The 18,203-nt window shown below is 44.7% G+C and overlaps 1 long non-coding RNA gene across 1 annotated transcript in view; it reads right to left on the reverse strand.

The window, feature by feature from the left end:
• Positions 1 to 17,314, reverse strand: part of LOC134757427 (uncharacterized) — a 68,841-nt gene extending 51,527 nt beyond the window's left edge. The window contains exon 1 of the long non-coding RNA XR_010131329.1: positions 175 to 17,314. This is a non-coding gene — a long non-coding RNA (uncharacterized lncRNA). The remainder of the gene's footprint in view (positions 1 to 174) is intronic.
• Between the last annotated feature and the right edge of the window lie 889 nt (positions 17,315 to 18,203).

Below are 18,203 nucleotides of genomic sequence, written 5' to 3' on the forward strand. Positions count from 1 at the left end.
TCGGCCTCCCAAAGTGCTGGGATTACAGGCATAAGCCACTGCATCCGGCCGGGAACTGATAGTTAAAAATAACCTGGAACCCTCCTCTGCCTCCTATTCTTCCCTGTCTCCTTCTTCCTTCTCTCATCCTCCTTCCTCATACCCCTCTTCTCTCCCCCTCTCTCTCTATCTTACCATGTGATCTGCACACACCAGTTCCTCTTCACTTCTGCCATGAGTGGAAGCTTCCTGAAGCCCTCATCAGAAGCAGATGTTGGTGCCATGATTCTTGCAGAATGATGAGCCAAATAAACTTTTTTCTTTGTAAATTATCCAGCCTCAGGTGTTCCTTTATAGCAGCACAAACAAAGACACTTGCTATAAATTGATTCTGTTGCTCACTTTTTTTCCCCTTGTGCTTTGTTTTTAAGATCCATCCAGGCCGGGCACAGTGGCTCACGCATGTAATCCCAGCACTTTGGGAGGCTGAGGTGGGCGGATCACCTGTGGTCAGGAGTTCGAGACCAGCCTGGCCAATATGGTGAAACCCTGTCTCTACTAAAAATACAACATTAGCCAGGTATGGTGGCGGGCGCCTGTAATCCCAGCTACTCGGGAGGCTGAGGCAGGAGAATTGCTGGAACCCAGGAGGCGGAGGTTGCAGTGAGCCGAGATTGCACCATTGCACCCCAGCCTGGGCAACAGAGTGAGACTCCATCTCAAAATAAGTAAATAAATAAAATCAATAAAAGATCCGTCCATACTGGCATGTGAAGATCAGACCTGTTTTTCTAACTACCGCAGTCATATCCCACAGTGAGTATCTGTCCTGCTTTGCTTATCTGTCCCCTTCTGATGCGCACAGCAGTGGCTTCCAATACCCCGCTACCACAAACCCACCTCCTTGAACATCCTTGGGTGAAACTTTCTCTGGGGTATAAATCCAGGAGGGGAATTGCTGCTGCTCAGTCTTTAATATGCACATGACTCACCCAGGGATCTTGTTAAAAGGCAGATTTTGACTCAAGAAGTCTGGAAGGAGACTCGAGAATTTCCATTTCTAACAAGCTCCCAGGTGATGCTGATGCTGCTGGTCTGGGACCACAGAGAATATGCAGCCTTCATTTGCTTTAGTATCAGATCTCTCTAGAATGACTGCACCAGTCCACAGTCTAAGGGCTTGCTTTTAAAGGGGGCCAAACCCCACTGGCCTCCCTAACACGGTGTAGACTTGCAGGGCTCTGCTGAGAGCCACCGTTAACCACAAGCATCATGTCTGTATTCCTACCGTTCGTCAATACCCTTGACCATCTTGCCTTAAGGAACCCTCAATTTCCAAGTACATCTCCAAATCAGAGCCCCACCCCCTCCACAATGCAAAGTGGGACAATCTAGGAGAACATCCAGCCCAACCTCCTGGCTTTATAAAGGGAGAAACCAAGACTGAGAGACTTGCAAGAAATCACAAGAAATTCCCGTTTCTTTGCATCTTACTCCTCCAGAGCCCTCTTTGAGTGATCAGTAATTCGTCCACAATTTATAGGACTTAGTTCACTTTACCCATCTTTTTCCATCTCCCTGCCCCACCCCACTCCACCCTCCCCATCCCATATCCCCCAGCCCACCCTGCTTTTTAATCCTTGCTAGAATCATCCATTTTGCGACCAAGTGTTGATTTCAAATGATGTATGAGACAATTGACATTTCAAATATTCCAGGCAGGATACAGAATTCTGCTCACAGCCCAGTCTGAAACATCTCCTCCACATCTCTTTCCTTATTCCTTCTGGGCAATAATTGTCCCCCCACCAGCCCACGCCCCTCCCAACCTCGACATTAATTTCCCCTGATTCATTTTTCATGCCTTTGAATTCTGCCTTTTCAAAGCAGAATATGTTTCTGTAGCTGTTTCTCATACCTCCCTTCCCCTCATGAATATTTCAAATGCAATAGTGATATGATCGTTCAACCTTAAGAGGCACACCAACTTTATCTTATTTATCTTACCGAGCTGCTTCCGATCCCGGGATTAAGTCCAAAACATCCTTTGAGAGTTTGTTTGGGTTGTTTACCCCCAGGCTGTTGCTGCTGTGTATGTAAATTACAAAGAGAAGCAGCCTCCCCCTCCCCTCAGCCCCAGCCCTGGGCACCAGCCCCCGGCCCGAGACGCCCGCCCTCCCTCTGCCAATCCTTCCTGGGAGATGCAAGACGCGCTCCTCTCAAAGCCAATTGGCAGGCCTTCCGACGGGTCCCTGCCAGGGCATGTCTCCCTGACTTCCTCCAGTGGTCTCTTAGAAGCCCAAAACTCACCATGCGACCTTGGGTAGGGCATTCCACCACTCAGGCAAGTTTCCCCATCTACAAACAAGGGGATTAGACATGGCGACCCTAAAGTCCTTTCAGCTCTGAGACTCCATGTGACGTGATGTAACAGACAGAGCCCTACCTGGTTCCAATCCAAGCTCTACTACTAAACGAGTGATGAGATGGCTCACCAACTGTATCTACCACTGACTAGCTGTGTGACCCTTAACTAACTGTACCTACCACTGACTAGCCGTGTGACCCTTAACTAACTATACCTACCACTGACTGGCTGTGTGACCCTTCACTAACTGTACCTACTACTGACTAGCCGTGTGACCCTTCACTAACTGTATCAACCACTAAACTATCCATGTGTCTTTTAATTGTGTCTACCATTGACTAGTCTTGTGACCCTTCACTAACTGTACCTACTACTGACTAGCCGTGTGACCCTTCACTAACTGTATCAACCACTAAACTATCCATGTGTCTTTTAATTGTGTCTACCATTGACTAGTCTTGTGACCCTTAACTGTCTGCCACTGACTAGCTGTGTAAACCCTAACTAACTGTACCTACCACTGACTAGCTTTGTGACCCTTAACTAGCTGTACCTACCACTGACTAGCTTTGTGACCTTTAACTAAATATACCTGCCACTGACTAGATGTGTGGCCCTTAACTAACTGTATCTACCACTAAACTATCCATGTGTCTTAAACTATCCGTGTGTCTTTTAACTGTCTACCATTGACTAGCTGTGTGACCCTTAACTGTGTCTACCACTAACTAGCTGTGTAACCCTTAACTAACTGTATCTACCACTAACTAGCTGTGTAACCCTTAAATCTATCACTAACTGTGTGACCCTTAACTGTGTCCACCACTGACTACCAATGTGACCCTTAACTAACAGTATCTACCACTGACTAGCTGCACAACCCTTAACTATGTCAACCACTGACTAGCTGTGTGACTCTTAACTGTTTCTACAACTAACTGGCTGTGGGACCCTTAATTGTGTCCACCACCGAGTCGGTATGTAACTTGTTTCTACCACTAACTAGCTGTGTGACCATGATGTGAGTTACAGAAGTTCTCAGGGTCTCAGTTTCCTCCCCTGCAGCATGCATTGGTTAATAGCAGCTGCCTCTGGGGCTGTAGTAGGGTGAGCAGCCATCCTCTTTGGTTTATCTAGGACCGAAGTGGTTCCAGGTATAGGGAACGCTCAGTGTCAAATCCAGTAAAGTGCTAAAGCCAACACAAGTTTGTCACCCAAGGTTGTAGTGAGAACTAAAGGTGAATGAGGTGACATGGATAAAATCTAGCACATCAATATAAGTTAGTATCATTACTATTGCTATTGCTATTGCTTTTTGTTTGTTTGTTTAGAGATAGAGTTTCACTCCTGTCACCCAGGCTGGAGTACAATGGAGCGCTCTCAGCTCACTGCAACCTCCGCCTCCTGGATTCAAGTGTTTCTCCATACTCAGTCTCCTGAGTAGCTGGCATTACAGGCACCCACCACCACGCCCGGCAATTTTTGTATTTTTAGTAGAGACGGGGTTTTGCCATGTTGGCCAGTCTGGTCTTGAACTCCTGACCTCAGGTGATCCACCCACCTCGGCCTCCCAAAGTGCTGAGATTACAGGCGTGAGCCACCATACCCGGCTGCTATTGTTAACAGTTCTGCTCATGGCTATAAAGGAATTTTTTTTCGCTTCTAATTTTTTCTAGAATTTCAGATTTCTCTTTATCAAAGCAGTACAAGCAAATGATACAAATGACTTGAAATGGAAAACAAAGCTGTCTTACCCCAGCCCTTCTCCCATCAAATCCCTCTCCCCAAAGGCAGGCAGTTGAAGTCCTTTTTAGCGACTGATCTTTTAAGGCTGACTCTGCCTCAGTCACCCTCTGTTCCCACTACTTCAGGCCCTCACCATATTGGCCAGGCTGGTCTTGAACTCCTGACCTCGTGATCCTCCCACCTCAGACTCCCAAAGTGTTAGGATTACAGGTGTTGAGCCACCGCACCAGGTCCATCGGTTTTCATTACCACCACCTGACAGGTGAGCAGGCTGGTTCACACTCTGGTCACCTGGCATGGCTTGTCACATACTGGTGAAGCTGTCACCCGCAAAATCCAGACCTGGGACTGAGGAAAGAGCTAAGTGATCCTAGAGAGATACAGTCTCTCAGGTGGCCCTTGATGGGGGCAAAGAGAGGAAGGGACAGTTCCTCTTTTATTTGTCCATTCACACATGTTGGGAGCCAGGCATTAAATTTGCAAGCCAGAAAAGGCAGGAAAAACCAAGTTTACGGCTTTTCAAGTTGGTTCAGAAATTACTGTACAGGCCCTCCAAAAGGTTTAATGTCTCTGTGGTGTCATCCCAAAGAGAAGCACAGAGAAGCAAGAGGATCTGCAGCTGGAGAGCCCAGAGGCAATGAACACTCACCTTGACTCTCTTCTCATTTCTGAGGCTCTACCAGTTAAGGTTCTTAGTTTGCAAGCAACAGAACCAAATCTTTTTTTTTTTTTTTTTTTTTTTTGAGACAAAGTCTCACTCTGTCGCCCAGGCTGGAGTGTAGTGCACGATCTCGGCTCACTGCAAGCTCTGCCTCCTGGGTTCAAGTGATTCTTCTCCCTCAGCCTCCTGAGTAGCTGGGAGTACAGGCGCACGTCACCATGCCCAGCTAATTTTTGTATTTTTAGTAGAGACGGAGTTTCACCATATTGGCCAGGCTGGTCTCGAACTCCTGACCTCGTAATCTGCCCACCTTGGCCTCCCAAAGTGCTGGGATTACAGGCATGAGCCACCATGCCCAGCCAACAGAACCAAATCTTTACATTAAAAAGCAGGGAGCTTACAGGATTAGAGAAAGAATAGAGTTCCCAGACTTGAGGGGGTTCCAGTTGGACCATCTTTGTATGGTGGTGGATCTCAACCCTCACTGCAGCCAACAGTCAACCAAAGAGACTTTTAGAAACCACTGATGCTGGGCCCTCACCTTCAGAAATTGAGACTTAAGCCGGGCACGGTGGCTTATGCCTGTAATTCCAACACTGTGGGAGGCCAAGGCAGGCAGATCACTTGAGCCCGGGAGTTCAAGACCAGCCTGGGAAACATGGCAAAACCTCATCTCTACTAAAAATACAAAAATTAGCTGGGTGTGGTGGCGCATGCCTGTAGTCCCAGCTACTCAGGAGACTGAGGCAAAAGGATAGCTTGAGCCCAGGAGGTGGAGATTGCAGTGAGCCGAGATTGTACCACTGCACTCCAGCCTAGATGACAGAGTGAGACCCTGGCAGGGCAAGGCAGGGCAAGGCAGAGCAAGGCAAGGCAAAAAGGAAAGAAACTAAGATTTAACCGGCTCAGGTCTGTCTTGTTTCACACCTCCCCTAGGTGATTCTAAGGTGAGGTTGAAAAATGAGATTCACTACTCTCGGGATGCAACTGCACCGTGAGTCCAGAAACCAGCAGTACTGGCATCACCATCTCCAGTAGAGCTCGTCAGAAATGCAGACTCTCTCTCAGAACCACCCCAGACCTTTCGAGTCAGAATCTGCCCTCGAACAAGATCCTCCAGTTAGCGTTAAGCAGATTAAAGGTTGAGAAGCACTAGGCTGCAGGGTCGTGGAATGACTGGACTCTAATCACTCTACATCCTTGATGATCTCTCCTTAAGACGCAAATTCCCAGAAGGCAAGCATTTGATGGGCCATGCTTTTGTCACACCATGATAGAAGATCTGGGCATAAGAAATTCTGCAGAGTGGTCCCACCAGACCCACAGGCAGGAGAAGGGCCATCCCTGAACGCAGTGGGATGCGGGGCTGATAAATACTACGTAGGTTAAGCACAGCGACCTTCACAGTTCAGAGATAGTGATGCCAACTACCACTTATTAAGCACCTACTGTATGCCAAGCACAGTGCCAAGGACTCAAATTACTCATGGAATTCCCCCTATAACCATGAAGCCAATATTGTTATTACTGCTACAGCTACTACTACTATTATTTTATAAAGGAAGAAACTAAGGTTTAGAGCAGTAGATCCAACTTGAGCACGGATCAGAATCACCTGGAAGATTTGTAAACTCACAGACTTCTGGAACCTACCCTCAGAGTTGCTGGTTCTGTAAGTCTAGGGTAAAGCCTGAGAATTTTTATTTCTAGCAAGTTCCCAGATGATGCTGATGCTGTTTGTCCATTCACACATGTTGGGAGCCAGGCATTAAATTTGCAAGCCAGAAAAGGCAGTAAAAACCAAGTTAATGGCCTTTCAAGTCAGTTCAGAAATCACTGTACGTGCCCCCAAAAAGGGAATGCCAAACATTAGGCAAGTCCCCATCTTCACAAGGAGAACTTACCCACCTCAGAGAGATGGTTTCCCCAGGAAACAAGTGCAGATGGCATTTCGCAGAAAGCGCACATTGAAAGAAAGCAAACTGGCTTAGAAATATGGTTAATGGGAATTCTTTGGAATTCATAGCATCAGGAGAGAGTCGTTTCCTTCTACCACACACCTGGCTGGGAGGGTGACAATGTCCTTAGGAGGGAGAGACTGGGAAACATTAATACCAGAGCCCTGGCTATTATTTGCAATGTATAGCAATGTTTTTCCTCCAGGTAGATCTTTGGTGAGCTGTACACAGTAAAGCTAGCCATTCAGGTGGACTTACATCCAACTAGTCATCTCCGTCATACTAAAACAGTAAACAATGCTTGAAGAAGTCAGATGCCTGGCATCAAATCTAAGATCCACCATTTACTGGCTGTGGTCATTAGGCAAGATGCTTAACCTCTTTGTACCTTATTATCCTATTTTGTAAATGGGGGAATTATAATAATACCTCATCTCTAGGTTACTGGATGGACTAAATGAAATAACGTGTGAAATTTTTAGTAACATAGCTAGAATATTACAAGCTCCCAAGAAGTCGATTGTATTAGTCCATTCTCACACTGCTATAAACAACTGGCCGAGAATGGGTAATTGATAAAGAAAAGGGGTTTAATTGACTCACAACAGGTCTGCATGGCTGGGGAGGCCTCAGGAAACTTACAATCATGACAGAAGGAGAAGCAGACATCTTCACAAGGCGACAGGAGGGAGAAGTGAGAGCACGGGAAAAAACTGCCACGTTTAAAACCATCAGATCTCATGAGAACTCACTCACTATCATGAGACCAGCATGGGAGAAGCCGCACCCATGAGCCAATCACATCCCTCCTTCGACACGTGGGGCTTACAGCTCCCTCCCTCGACGCGACACCTGGTGATTATAATTCAAGACGAGATTTGGGTGGAGACACACAGCCAAACCATATCACCTATTTTATTTATCATACCATTATTGTTATTATTATTACTGGTGGACGTGCTGGTGGTGTTAATATTGTTGGCAAAACTGGAACTAGCTGGATCTTTATCAATAATTGCAATCATGATTCTGACATCTGACCCTTCCATGCCACTGGTAGGCATGTAAACAGGCACAATTTTTCTGGAAGGTCATTTGGCAATATGTATCAAGAGCCTGACAAATACTCACTCACTTTGACCCAGAAGGTCCACTCCTAGAAATTTATTTTAGGGGAGTACATCCAGTTGAGGACAAAGATGTGTGCCCAAGGAAGCCATCACATTATTGCAAATGGTAAAAAATGAAGTGTCAACCAACAGAAAAATGTTTTTGAAATTACACTATGTTCGTACAATGAAATCTTCCTCCAATTATTAAAATAATGTTCATGCCTTTTAATTGGGGTGATTGTATAATTTTATATCTTTATAAAAATAAATGTATGTAAGACTTCATATAGATGATGAACTCAATTATGTAAACATATGACAGAAAAAGAGAAGGGAATAATCCAAAAGCCATCTGCTCTGGGTCTTGGAATGGGAATTCTTATGGTTTGGTGCATTTTTGCAGCTATTTCTCAATAGTCCCCTTTATAATCAGAGCAGGCTGGGTAGAATCTGGTACAGGAGATTGTGGCAAACTAGATAATTAACCCAGAGAACATTATTTCTGTCTGGGTATGCCATTAAGTTACAAGGACCTTTTGTAAATGTGGGTAATAATGAAAAGAGGGCTATAGTGTTGGAAAGGAAGACAGGAGATAAGGAGGAATGAAAAGGAGTAGGTATTATTTCTACAGAGTCTTGAAAGATTAAGAAAAATGAGGCAGCCAGATGCAGTGGCTCACACCTGTAATCCTAACACTTCGGGAGATCAAGGTGGGAGGATTGCTGGAGCCCAGGAGTTTGAGACCAGCCTGAATGATCGAGTAAGACTCCCCTCTCTACAAACAAAATTTAAAAAACTAGCCAGGCATGGTGGTGTGCACCTATGCTCAGGAGGCTGAGGTGGGAGGATCACTTGAGCCCAGGAGGTTGAGGCTGCAGTAAGCCGTGATCACACCACTGCACTTCAGCCTGGGTGACAGAGCAAGTCCCTGCCTCAGAAAAAAAAAGAAACAAACAAACAAAAGAAAAGAAAAGAAAAGAAAAAATGAAGCAAAAGATACCAGCAGCATTGGCTGAGCCCTAGAGGTAATGGGAAGGGTTGATGGGGCAAGATCAGAGACTTCTGTGATGTTTCCATTTGATGAGACAAAACTCAGCATTAGCAGAATTAAAGCTACCTAATCTCTAGATTAGGAAAGGGAACAGAGAAATACCTCATGGCAACACATGGCCTTTTTGAGTTGCAAGTTGACAGAAACTCAAGTCAAACTAGCTTCACTGAGAAATTCACTCTAGGTGAGATCTGTCATCAGGTTGGAGGGGATACAGGCTGTTAGGCAGTTTGATCGGCTTTCCTTCTCCTCTCTCAGCTCGGCTCTCCTGTGATTTCCTTCTCAGGCAGGCTCTCCCCCAGGGTGATGAGATGACCACCAGCAGCTCCCGGTTTCCACCCTACCAGGTTTGCAACCCCAGCAAAAAGAGAACCCCTCTTTCCCTATCCACCTAACAGAAGTCCTGCCACTGATGCTCTTTGAACCACCTTAAAGGCAGGTTTCTGAATCAATCACAACAGCCAGGAGAATGGCATTCTCCCATCTGCCAAACCCAGTCTCTCGAGTCACCCAAAACACATGGGCTGAGAATGGAGGAGAGGTCCCACCTCTCCCCCCAAAAAGTGAGATACTGGTCTAAGAAACAGAAAAACGCAGCTTACATAGGTTAAATGAACCCAGAAGCACTATGTGGAGTTTTTCCTTCCAGAACATGAACCAAGTTCTCAAGTTACCCCCAGATGGTATCAGAAGGAAGGATTCAACAGTGCCCTTAAAAAAGGGCCATGGTTCTCAACCAGGGGTGATTCCTCCTCCTCCCCTCAGGGGACATTTGGCAATGACAATGGGGCAGGGGGTTGTGCTACTGGCATCTAGTGGGCAGAGCCTAGGGATGCTGCTAAACACCTTACAGTGCACAGGACAACCCTCACCCAAAGGATTATCCAGCCCAAAATGTCCACAGTGCTGAGACTGTGAAACCCAGAATTAGGATGACCTTGTAAGTTATCGCCCAAACCAGAATGCTTTCGAGACAGGCAAAACCAGGAAAGCAGTCGTAACAGGGACTGTTGCAGCAAATGAGGACATATGGTTATCCTACTCTCAACACACCGTCCACACAGAAGGCAAAGCCATTCTCACTGAAGGCTGTGATTCAGGGGAAACGTTTCAATGCTCCCCACCCCAATCATCAATTACAGGACCACAAAGATGCTCTTCCCAGCCGAGGCTTGTCTTTGACCCCTTCTGCTCTCTCCCACTTCCGGCACGGCTGACAGTGCCTGCCACCTACTTCTAAGAGGTCACTAAAAATCGACCAGGGCTTGCCAGCCTAGTGGGGTTGCCCAAATGTATGCCCACAGATGCCGCTTCGAAAAGCTGTCTCTGGCATGGCCCCTACTGCAGCGGGGCGTGACAGACTGCCTTGCTCGGTGGAAAGAATCCCACCCCAGTTAAATTGCTGGAGCCCTGCTGGGAAGGAGGTGGAGGCGGGAGGAGAAGGAGAGTAGGGAGCCAGGCAAGCCTCTCCTGCCTCTCCTTTTTCATCTCGGAAGAGCCAATTTCAAGCTTGCCTTGGGTCATAAAATAATTTGATTCTCTCAACCTTGCTCAGAATGGACACATGTCTTCGGCTGGAGCATCTGCTGCTGCTGGATCCAGAGCGAGGAGACCATCCCCTCGAAATGATTCCATTTCTGTTGCAAGACAGGGCCAAAATCATTTGCCTGGAGCTGGAGAAGCAGCTGCCTGGAATACCCTGGGCTGTCATTTTTGCTGGTAAGTTCCAAAAACGGTTCTCACAGCTAAGGTGACTCCCAAGTCGCAGGAGGTTTACCCAGAGAGATACGCATGGGTAGGGCTGGTTCTTGGAAAACTCCCAAAGAGAATTTAGCACTGGCAGCTGCCTAACCCACTTCATACTGATCAGCGTGATCATACTGACTCCTCTTAACTGTCAGGCATGGCCTCTGGGCTGTATTCCTGATTGCACACAGCTAAGGTGACTCCCTTGTACAAGCCTCCCCGCTTGAGAGAGAATGGAACTTGTGACCTGCTTCTAATCAATAGAATATGGCAAAGGTGCCGAATGTCACTCCCTTGATCATGTTTCATCAAATAAGATTTCCCCTTAGGAGACTTAGGGACTCCCTTGCTGGCTAGGAGGAAGTAAGCTACCATGTTATGACAGGGCCATGTCAAAGAATGCAGGTGGCCTCTAGAAGCTGATAGAGGTCCCCAGCTGATAGCCAGCAAGAAAACAAGGCCTCAGCCAGGTGCAGTGGCTCACACCTATCATCCCAGCACTTTGGGAGGCTGAGGCAGGAGGATCGATTGAGCTCAGGAGTTAGAGACCAGCCTGGGCAACATACGGAAACCTCATCTCTACCAATAATTTAAAAATTAGCCGGGCATGAAGGCACCTGCCTGTGGTCCCAGCTACTTGGGAGGCGGAGATGGGAGGATCCCTTGAATCTAGGAGTTAAAGGCTGCAGTGAGCTACGACTTACCACTGCACTCCAGCCCGGGTAACAGAACAAGAGGCTGTCTCAAAATAATACAGGAATATTATACTTAACTTTTCATTCCAAAATAACATTCTCTTTTGTGCCTAATTTTAACTTCATAATTTTGTATTCTTTTTCTTAAACAGAGATCCCCATATTATATAAGCTTCAGTCCCCACAAAAACTGGATCTGGTTCTGCCAAAATGATATATCCTTTATGATATTTATAGAGACGTTCTGATTATTTCTGAACATCTCAGACTTTCTGGAACCAAGACAGGTTCGATTATGAACATCTGTTGTCTAATTTTAAAGACCAAGGGGGAAGCCGGGTCCTTATGAGGGCCATAAAGGCTCCAAGCTAGATGGATATTGGGGGAGTGGGTTAGCAGAGATGTCCTAAAACAATGAATTACACTAATGGGACGAACAAAAGGTAAGTCTAATCACAGATGTCTTGGTTTTCAAGCTAGTCAGACTGCAGATAACTGTCAAATCTTCAGCCATAAATCGAAAGTGGAGGAGAATTAAAGACCCATCCTTGTTTGCTTACAGAATTTACTTAATTTAGCCACTCTATCCTTAATTGATAGCAACAGGTTTTTTCAAAATAGCCAAAGTAATCTATGCTTTGCTACATAATAGCAAAAGTAATAGCCAACATTCATCAACACCTACTATGTTATGCCCTTGACAGGGTTTCCTATTTTAGTAGTCAAAGCAATTTCATGGAGTAGCAATTACAGTTGTAATTTCACTAGTGAGAATGCAGAGTGAGGCTCAGAGAGGTTAAGGAACTTACCCAAGGTCACACAGCTAGTGAGTGGAGAGTTGGAATTTCATCTCTCTGATTTTAAAGTCTGGGCCCTTTCCTCTACTGCCTCTCTCTGAACTCAATGACACATCCTAAGTAAGTAAGGGCTTCTACACAGGATGGATTAGACTATGCTGCAGTAACAAACAACCCCTGGATCTCAGGAACTTAAAACAAAATTTCAGACTGGGTGTGGTGTCTCACACCTGTAATCCCAGCACATTGGGAGGCCAAGGCCAGTGGATCACTTGAGGTCAGGAGTTCGACACCAGCCTGGTCAACATGGAGAAACCCCATCTCTACTAAAAATACAAAAATTAGCCAAGCATGGTGGTGGGTACCTGTAATCCCAGCTACTTGGGAGGCTGAGGCATGAGAATCACTTGAACCTGGGAGGCAGAGGTTGCAGTGAGCCGAGATCACACCATTGCACTCCAGCCTGGGTGACAGAGCGAGACTCTGTCTCAAAAAAAAAAAAAAAAAAAAAAAAAATTCTACAAATAACTCCAACCTTATTTTCTTGAACACGACTCATCCTGACCCTCCAGCACTCCATTGATCTGGGCTAAATATATGGAATCCTGCAGATGAAGACACCAGCACCCAAAGCTAATGGGACACAGAAAACAGAGGCCACTCAAATAAATGTCAGCACTCCTAGTTACTGAATACTCTGTGTCTGGCAAGTTTCATCATTAGTCAGTTATTCATTCACTCAATCAACAACTACTTACTGAGTTAATATAGCAGCATGGTTATGAGCACAGACTCTGGAGCAAGAGGTCCTAGGTTCAAATCCCAGTTACCCTGCTTATCAGCTAAATGACTTCTCAGTGCCTTGGTTTCTCCATCCAGAAAAATGGGGATTATAATTAATAATTGCCTACCTCATTGGGTTAAGTGGATAAACTAAGAACAGTGGCATGCCCATATGACATGCTCTATAATTTTTATTATCACTGTGTGCCAGGCATTATTCTATATGATGGAGGATGAAGCTATGAATAGGGCAGACAAGGTGCCTGTCTTTACAGAGCTTCTATTCTAGTGAAGGAGAGAGGCTTTATTAGCGAGTAATCCTTGATCAAGCCATACCTGAAGCTAACTCCACATCCTTGAACCTTCCAATTTCCCCAGGCATTAACTTCTTTTTTCTTTTCTGCCTAGGCTAGCTTGCACTGAGTTTCTCCCCCTTGTGAACCAAAGTGTCCTGACCAGTACAGAGGTCTAAAGCCTAAGCTCTTTCCAGTCTGCCCCTTGCCCCTTTCCAGCTGAAGCCCTATTCATTTGCACCCAACATCATCATTGCGTCTAGTGCCTCACCACTTGGTGAGACCCTTGAATATTCAAACCAGCGTGTAAGCAGAGAGTTAGGAACTATAAACAGTAAATTATAACAAGCATGAAATGGAAGCCTGCTGCTGATCATTCGCAAGAGAGCAATCAAATCTGTCTTGGTGCCTACATGTTTTATGGAAAACATGTCTACGTTTTAAAAGTGTTTTTGAAATAAAAAATAATTTACTAACTAAATTAGATTTCCACGTTTTATCTAGTTAACCCATCCCTTATCATAAGAAACGTAACTTCTTTTTTTTTTTTTTTTTTTGCGATGGAGTCTCACTCTATCACCCAGGCTGGAGTGCAGTGGTGTGATCCCGGCTCACTGCAACCTCTGCCTCCTGAATTCAAGTGATGCTCCTGCCTCAGCCTCTCAAGTAGCTGGGATTACAGGCGTGCGTCACCATGCCCAGCTAATTTTTATAATTTTAGTAGAGATGGGGTTTCACCATGTTGACCAGGCTGGTCTTGAACTCCTGACCTCAAGTGATCCTCCTGCCCGGGCCTCCCAATCATGGTGGGATTATAGGCTTGAGCCCCTGTGCCTGGCCTAGAAAGCTAACTTCTTAATTGCAAGCTACCTTCATCAATATAATGCATTTGTCTCACTCCTTAAAGGACTCCTGTCACAGTGGATTGGCAAAGAACAGGTCAGACACAAGAGGCAGTGGAGTATTAGCAAAATACACGTGGATTTGGAGTCAGACCTTCCTAGGTTTAAATGCTGGTTTTATCGCATACTAGTTGTATGCCTTCATTGGGGTTTCCCAAGAATCAGACCCTGAGACAAGACTCCAAGAGTAAGTCATCTATGTGGGAGGTAAATGAAACATGACACAGGAAATGAAACAGGTCAGGGAGGCAGCCAGTAAAGGGCATATTAGGAAACAAGTTACCACTTGGGACAATAACTGGAGCTTAAACTTGCTGGAAAACTCTAGGATACAGTGTAGAACATCTCTAGCAATGTGCTGGTAGATGTTTAACAACCAACACTGCAGAAAAATATTAAAAGTCCAGATTTGTAGTGTCTGCCCATATCCATGGTGTAAATCCTCCCACCATGGCTGATTTCACACTACCTTGTCCCTGAACAAGGACTTGGGGAAAGATGCACATACCAGCTCTTGCTTCATAGTTATCTGACCTAAGGGGTGAGGGAGATGGGGTAGTTATCCACATACACCAACTCTCATCAGTTCCTGGTGGAGGGATGCTCCCAGGGCAGGTGTTGATTCCTCCAAGACTTCCAAGCCATCATATGGGTGGGCAAAGACAGTTTACAACCAGAAAAAGACCTCAGAAAGAGGGCCAGGCATGGTGGCTCACGCCTGTAATCCCAGCACTTTGGGAGGCCAAGACAGGTGGATCACCTGAGGTCAGGAGTTCGAGACTTAGCCTGGCCAACATAGCAAAGCCCCACCTCTACTAAAAAAAAAAAAATTAGCTGGGCATGGTGGTGCATGCCTGTAATTCCAGCTACTCAGGAGGCTGAGGCAGGAGAATCGCTTGAACCTGGGAGGCGGAGATTGCTGTGAGCTGAGATCACGCCACTGCACTTCAGCCTGGGCGACAGAGTGAGACTCCATCTCAAAAAAAAAAAAAAAGAAGAGAAAAAGAAAAAGTCCTCAGAAAGAGAATGCAACTACATTTGGATGGGTCAGTGGATGCTTAAGAGGTAAAGGGTTAGAAGATACAAGGGAAGCACTGAAAGTATCTGTTACTCAATTGTGAAACAACTGAGTTACTCAAGCACTGAAAGCATCTGTTACTCATTCTTCTCCCAGAAGGAGCTGGAAGAAGAATGACGAATCAGATGTGCAATTGTGAAAACATTATTTCATTTCTCTAGGCTTCCAATATTGCATTGGTAAGATACGATTCATTAAATCTTCCAACAAATATTCTTGGAGCACTTAGTATATACCCGGCAATCTTCAGGCCACAGGAAACAGAATGTTGACTTACCATGACAAAGTCACTGTCACAGAGCCAGTGGGGAAAGCAGCCTCTAAACACGCTACCCAGTAAGTAACAAAGATCATTTCAGGAATGGTGAGGACTATGATGTTAGAGAGGGTGATGGGAGGGAGAATAATGTAGCGGAGAGGACATGAACGGGAAAATCTTTCTGAAAGGGTAACATGTAAGGTGAGGCTCAACAGATGAGAGGAAATGTGTTGTAAAAAGATCTGGGAGCAGCATTCCAGGTGGAGGAAACTGCATGTGCAAAGGCCCAGAGGTGGGAAGGAGCTTGGCTTGTTCATGGAAAAGAACGGAAGCCAGTGTGTCTGGATCAAAATGAATCAGGCAGAAGGTAACCAGGTAACCAGGTAACCAGGAAACAGAGTGGAGGGGCAGGCAGGAATCAGTGTCTGCAGTGCTTGCTCATCATCATAAAGGGTTTGGGTAGTAACACAACCCTGAAGAGTTGTTAAATGAGCTTCCATGCATGTAACTGGCATTACTCATGTTATTAACCTGGGAAACTGTCACGTCTCTTACTTTTCCATTTAATCTCATGCCCATCCTCTTTGCTCACAGGAGCCAAGAAGTCCAGTATCTCACTCCACATCTGCCTTCTCATGGTCCAACACTCTGCTGACTCAGTTAATCCAAAGATCACTTCCAAACTTCAGGCTGATGGAAACCTGAGGAGTCGGATCCATTCATGGGCAGCCCCATTTTCACCTTCCCTTGTCCCCGAGGCTGCCATTAGGTGGAAAACCAATCTGGTACTGTCAGCGTGTCTTTGTCTACAGCTATGAAAAAGTCCACATAGTCCAGTCTCTACATAGGGCACAATGATTCTCCTCTACATCTCAGCTACCAGGTACCAGCTTGTCAAACACACATGCAAACATTCAAACCTTTCTCAGGTTCCCCTCTAGGGCCTTCAGGGGCTTATCCTGCATACCTGAGGTTGGGGCCATTGCAATCTATTCTTAGTCTAGTGTTAAGCTGGGTCAACAGCGGAGATGCTCCTTCTCCTTGAACTAATTTTATTTCCAGAGTTTCATTTTCCTTCCCTGCAACATTAGGCACCATTTGGGGATATTTTTATCCATCCATATGGATTTCAAAATCTCATAAAGAAGGAGCTGGGAGAAGAATGAGGAATCGCTGATTTTAATGACTGTATTTGTTGATCTCTTACTCCATTCCTGGACCCATGTTGAATAACATAAATATATATGCATGTACACATGCTATACATGGTATCTAGATGCTATATGTGTTATATATAACATACATGTTATAATATATGTTACATATGTATGTCATACATATTATAATATATAATTATACATTGTATATTATATATTATACTATTACATATAATATATAATTATACATTGTATAATATATATTATACTATTACATTTTTTTTTTTTTTTTTTTTTTTTGAGACGGAGTCTTGCTTTGTCGCCCAGGCTGGAGTGCAGTGGCGCGATCTTGGCTCACTGCAAGCTCCGCCTCCTGGGTTCACGCCATTCTCCTGCCTCAGCCTCCCGAGTAGCTGGGACTACAGGCGCCCACTACCACGCCCGGCTAATTTTTTGTATTTTTAGTAGAGACGGGGTTTCACCGTGTTAGCCAGGATGGTCTCGATCTCCTGACCTCGTGATCCGCCCGCCTCGGCCTCCCAAAGTGCTGGGATTACAGGCGTGAGCCACCGCGCCCGGCCTATACTATTACATATTATAATATGTAGTTATATACTTATGTTTATATAATAAAAATATAATGTATATGAAATATACATAATACATATATGATATATAATTATATCATATAATATATAATTATGTATATTTCATATACTATATTTTATCATACATAAATATATGTTATATATAATATACAATGTCATATATTATATAAATTATAATTATATATTATATAAAACATGTATATTATATATAATACATGGTTTATATGTTATATAACATATATAACAAATTATATATTATATAACATGTTATATAATATAACAAGTTATGTAATATACTGTTATTAAAATAGATATTACATAATATATTAAATAATATATGTTTTATATATTATGTTTTTTATATATTATATAATATATATGTTTTATATATATTATTTTTGTTTTTTTTGTTTTTTGGGGGTTTTCTTGAGACAGAGTCTTGCTCTATTGTCCAGGCTGGAGTGCAGTGGTATGATCTTGGCTCACTGCAACCTCCGTCTCCCGGGTTCAAGCAATTCTCCTGTCTCAGCCTCCCAAGTAGCTGGGACTACAGGTGCCCACAACCAGGCCTGGCTCATTTTTGTATTTTCTTTAGAGGCAAGGTTTCACCATGTTAGCCGGACTGGTTCTCAACTCCTGACCCCAAGTGCCCCGCCCACCCCATCCTCCTAAAATGCCGGGATTACAGGCATGAGCCACTGCATCCAGCCTATATATGTTCTTTCATCATCACCACATCATCTAATTTTACAGATGAGAACACTGAGGCTTGGGGAGATATTAAATGTCTTATCCAGATTGCATGCATGTAAGTGACATAAGCATGATTTGAAACTAAGCAATCCAACATGAGAGTCCTAGGTCTAGAGCCTCTCTGACCTGCTTTCTACCTAGAAATTATCTGAGTTCTTTATGCAAACTGATGCACTTTTTCATCTCAGAAATCCCTTTGGTCTCTTGAAGTGGCAGCTTTTGCTGCACCCAGTTCTCACAACAACTTGCAAAGAGG

This window comes from Gorilla gorilla, chromosome 18, assembly GCF_029281585.2.
Source record: "Gorilla gorilla gorilla isolate KB3781 chromosome 18, NHGRI_mGorGor1-v2.1_pri, whole genome shotgun sequence".
Lineage (NCBI taxonomy): Eukaryota > Metazoa > Chordata > Mammalia > Primates > Hominidae > Gorilla > Gorilla gorilla.